Below are 5,503 nucleotides of genomic sequence, written 5' to 3' on the forward strand. Positions count from 1 at the left end.
TTACATCTAATGAATTGTTATTGAATTTGTACAGGCAAATCAAAGACCTCCTTTTAAACAGAAATGCTGATCTTAACTGTTATGTTAGCTTGTCATTGATATCTTAATCTTACTGACAAAACTGTAAAAGTGCAAAGCATTATGTCAGTTCTGTGTTGAACTACTAAATGTGTAAAACTAAAAGAAGTAGATACCGTTGACTTGGAATAATGTTTATTTATTTTTTATTCCTGCACATGGCTACTTAAACATTTGAAATTTGTACGAAACCTTGTTTATTTTTTGATTTGTACCTTTATGACCTACTGCTCTCTGGAAGTGTCAGTTTTTGTGTGTATGTGCAATATATTTAATTTGTTATTTTATTGTTTTGGATTCATATAAAGTGGAGAAAACAGATTTGGATCTGTTTGATCAATTCCTTCAGGTGCTAGTCTCCTTTAATTGCAGTATTGATTGCAGCAGGTGTAATGGGACCTGTGACTTCATATGATACCATGTCAGCCTTCAGAGGAAACAAAAGCCTTGGAAGCAAGTGGTTCAGGTTACTATTTATCTCATGACCCTATGAAACTTGACATGTGTCATTAATAGTGACATGCCAGAGATTCAGATTTCTTTGGCATAGCTTCTGCAAGTTAAGACAGTTCTCTGAATCTTTATAGTCTTGAAATCTTTCTGTGTATGTTACCCATGAGAATGTTAGTATTTCTTGAGTTCAGCAAGGTCAGATAAAAAGCAATTTTTCCCCCTTTCTCTGGTTTCTGGTTGGCCTTTTTGTTTTAGATAACAATGAATGGAAGAATTGTGAAATTCTAGGAGCTCACAATTTAGTAAGGAGAATAAGCCATCGATACAAATAGTGGCAACTGTATCATAACTGAGACTTAAGTAATAGGGAAAAGTCATTTTGGAAAGTGGTATGGGAGGCTGGTAGACTTGTCTCAGACACTTTTCAGCTACTTTCTCACTGGTGATTTGGGCAATAAATATTATCTATATAACCTTCACTTTCTTCATCTGAAAGTTATGAGACTAATAATAATATTCACTTAATTAGGATGTTTGTTAGGAGAAAATGAGACAGTACATATTTCTAGATAATCATAAGTGCTCAAAAATATAAGTTAAATGTAATGCCTGCATAGGGGAAGGAGAAGTTACTTTTATCTAGTATATTCAGAGAAAAAGCCAAGGAAGAAAGAACAAAACTGTAAGGTATGTAGGGTTTCAAAGACTAAGATGATGCTTCTTAAGTGATGGATATCAGAGGTGAAAGTGTGCCATATGACCTCAGGAAAGTAAGTAAACTAGTTTGAGAGTTATCTAAGGTTTACATGTTTCAGTGAGTCTTAAACTTTCTTTCTTTTTTTTTTTTTAGAAGAAACTTTTTTTTTTAAAAGATTTTATTTATTTATTTGACAGACAGAGATCACAAGTAGGTAGAGAGGCAGGCAGAGAGAGAGGAAGGGAAGCAGGCTCCCTGCTGAGCAGAGAGCCCTATGCGGGACTCGATCCCAGGACCCTGAGATCATGACCTGAGCCGAAGGCAGCGGCTTAACCCACTGAGCCACCCAAGCACCCAGTCTTAAACTTTCAAACCAAAAGATTTCTCAGGGCACAGGAAACATCTGTCCCTAGGGAAGGTAGCACCACCACCAACAACACATTTTCCAATGCTGCATAGTTAGAAAAATGTCTCAATGTTTGGAATTGACTTGGCTCTATACTTCACATTCACTATCTCAGTTTATTGCCAAAATAACTTTTTGGAGAGTGTGTGAGTCTCATTGCATGAGATAAGGAAAGTGAAGCTCACAGTGAGGCTCACAGTTAGTGAATTAGTAGGTGATGGAAATGGGACTTGAAAATCTGACTACAGGCCCTCTTTCTAAACCATTCTGTATACTGCTTCCAGAGACTTGAGCCTGGGTGTTCAATTTTTTGGAAGTCTCTTGTTTTACTATTGTTATTTTTTAAACCAAGAAAATGTTGAATCCAGCCCAATAATATATATATTTATTTTGATATAATGTTTTAAAATGCAAATTTTTTCATCTATTTAGTAGGTTAATAGTATAACACAGACTGTCAATTTCTGAAGATCTGACAATTTTCAAGTGTCTCCTTTCAAGGATATAGGATATAACCTTGAAAGAGCTTCAAGCTATTTTTAGTCTGCTTGTTTGATGGTGCTTTTCACTATATAATTCCTAGCTAAGACATTTGCTGCTTTGTTTGCAAAATGAAATAAAAAATCTAATGCTGTTTCTTCAACATTTGCATGATTAATTTTAAAATTTGCTATAATATTAATAATTTTATGCAGTTACTAATTAAGGTTTTATGATAACAGAATAGCTTTGTATAAGGCTTTCTTAAAGTTTTATAGTTTTTTTTCAGTTGATGATTTATAGTTAAATACTTGTCATGATGAATCATGAATTTCCTCTGAAGGAAACTTATAAATGGATTCCTAAACTTCGAATTTAGAGTCAAGTGTAGAGTCATTGAAATATATCTTCCATGAAATTAATAAAGAATAATTTTAAAGAAGTTGTAAATATCTATATCATATAGACTTACATTCTAATTAATGTCATTCACCACATTAAAGTATTTTATTTTAGTTGCAAATAATTATATTAATTTGTGTGATATATACTTACTACTCACAAATTATCTTGTTTATACTTTAATGATGAAGACCAAATACTAGTTTGAATCAATTATGCTTAATATCTTGATTAGCAGCTTATCTCTGGGAAAGGAATAACAAAGTTTGCAAGACTTATGAAATTCAGGCATACTTGAAAACCACAAAAAGATTTCATTTCTTGATAGCTAAAGATGAGTGGAAATTAAACTTAACCTAGTAACTAAAAGCAAACAAAGCATATATCTAAATAGCACTAATTCTGGTTCTGATTTTAAGCAAGAGCTTGAATATATAGAACTTTAACTCTTAAATTAGGGAACTGGATGTCCCTAGGAAAGTAAATTAGAATTATAGGAAACCAGCCAGAAAAGAGAAAAATAATTTAAGAAATTATCATGCCTACATACAAACTTTTTCCATTTGGCATGTGACCTCAAATTTGTCTTTTTTACTAGAAAAATAAGATTGTTATATTTGTTACAAGTACTTAGACTGGATACTTGCTTAAAGACAATACCCCAAAACACGACTGACTGATTGATTGCTTTTTTTTTAATTTTAATTTTTATTTATTTATTTTTTTGTCTTTTGATCTTTCCTTTAAGATAGAGAATACTTTATTTAAACCCATGAGATAAATGGACAGCTTGGGTCTGAAATAAAGCATCATATTTTCAAACACAGGTCAGTAATTTTATGTGAAAGTATATACACTGTTATGTACAAATGAATGGATCAGAGCACGGCTTATTAATGCTTTTAAGACAGATTAAACTTCCCTGTAAAAGCAGTACCTTTGTGACATTTTTAACTTTTGTATTCCTCTCCTCCTTCTTTATCCTCTTCTCCTTCTTTACCCTTTACTTCAACAGAAACCACACCAAACTCCTCATAATCCTTCTCAAGGGCCTCAGAAAATTTTCCTTTCTCCATGCCCTCACCCACATACCAGTGAACAAAGGCATGGTTGGCATGCATCAGGTCAAACTTGTGGTGCAAATGAGCCCAAGTCTCACCACTGGCTGTGGTGTTGCTCAACATACCCAAGCCTCGCCTTACTTTGGCCAGTTCTCCACCAGGTACCACAGTGGGAGGCTTGTGATTGATGCCAACTTTGAAGCCAGTGAGACCCCAGTCCACAAACTGGATTATATGCTTGGTCTTTATGGTGGCAATGGCAGCATTAACATCTTTGGGAACCATGTCACCATGGACCAACAGGCAGTAAGCCATGTGTTTACTATGGCGAGGGGCATGGTTCACCATCCGGTTGGCTGGCTCAAAGCATGCATTGATGATCACTATTACAGAAGGTACAGATGGCAGGCTTTCTCAGCAGAGATGACAGGAGCATGTATGGCCAGAGGGAAGTGGCTATGAGGATAGAGCACCAGGTTTGTCTGGAATTCTGTCAGATCAACATTCAAGGCTCCATCAAATCTGAGGGAAATGGTGATGGAAGACACAATTTAGCTAACAATGTGGCGAAGGTTAGTGTTATGTTGGATGTTCAATATTGAGGTTTCTACTACAGATGGCCTCATAGTTTAGCATGAAGGCAAAATCAGGGTGCTCCAGGATGGTATGGATAATGAAGATGGAGTTTTAGAGCTCAAATATAGCTGTGGAAACCTGGGGGGCTAGGTTAATGGAGAATTTCAGCTTGGACTTCTTACCAGAAGGTCATTCTATCAGCAGGGAGGTGAACCTAAAACCAGTTACCCCTCCAAAGCTGTGGAAAACTGAGAACCCTGAAGACTTGTGCACTGGTCAGATAGTTTCCAAATTCAGTACAAGATGAGGTCAATGATCCTCTTGTCAAGGGTGTAATGCCTTTGGTCAGTTATTGGCAGCATCTTCCTTGCCTGTGTTAGACTGTTCAGGGTGGGAAAGCGGGCAGTAGGTGCCAATGCAAACTCCACCAATGACCATGGGTGCTGGGTCTACAAACACTGGGCACATGCTTGCCAACAGCCATCACACTGAAGAAGGTGTTGAAGGAGTCATCTCCTCCCCCAATAGTCTTGTCACTTGGCATTTGACCATTGGGCTGGATGCCATGTTCTAGGCAATAGAGCTCCCAGAAGACATTGCCAGTCTGTCCAGCCTGGCCAACATGGATGGAGATATAGTCAAGCATGGTTGCTGCTTTGTGGCTGCTGAGCAGATAGTGGAGAGGAAGGGGTGAGGTTGTTGCTTCTAACAGTGAGGCTCTTAGGCAGTTGATGTAAGGGAGCCTGCCAAAATATGATTTATTTAAAAATGAAATGTGAAATTTTTATTTTCAAAAAATGTGTTCTCTATGTGAAAAGAGTAAACAACCTGATGGATCAATAATTTTTGGTAAGGTACTTTCAGTTCTCTGAAACATGAAGTGGTTTTTAAAAATGGTCTCTGCTCTTGAGGAATTCAAGTATAGCAACAAATAAAAAATGTAAGTAATTAAAGCATATTATCATATTTATTACCTTCTACATATATAGTACAGGGTAATGAGTAGTGAGGTTTATTTGAGACCAGTAAGGTTTCACAGAGACAGAGCTGATATATAAATAAATAAAATATAAATAAATGAAATATAATGAAATCTTCACTAATGGACACAACATGTACAAAACAACATGTACTAGAGCATGGAGAAACAAAGTAATGTGTTCAGAGGCTGTGAATTTGGCATTTTCAGAAATTAAGGAGGGAAGGATTTGGTGGATGAGTATAAGACTGCAGAGCAAGCATATCAGGAGATGAGTAGTAAGTTGTAAAATACTTGGAGTTATTTTTTTTTTTCTTCCTTGGGGAAAATAGCTTAGAAAAGTTTTTGGGTCAGCTCTTCAGGATAGGATA

The 5,503-nt window shown here is 36.1% G+C and overlaps 1 pseudogene; it reads right to left on the bottom strand.

The window, feature by feature from the left end:
• Positions 1–3,466: 3,466 nt before the first annotated feature.
• Positions 3,467–4,799, bottom strand: LOC125094091 (tubulin alpha-1B chain-like; annotated as a pseudogene).
• Between the last annotated feature and the right edge of the window lie 704 nt (positions 4,800–5,503).

This window comes from Lutra lutra, chromosome 1 (assembly GCF_902655055.1).
Source record: "Lutra lutra chromosome 1, mLutLut1.2, whole genome shotgun sequence".
NCBI classification, from domain to species: domain Eukaryota; kingdom Metazoa; phylum Chordata; class Mammalia; order Carnivora; family Mustelidae; genus Lutra; species Lutra lutra.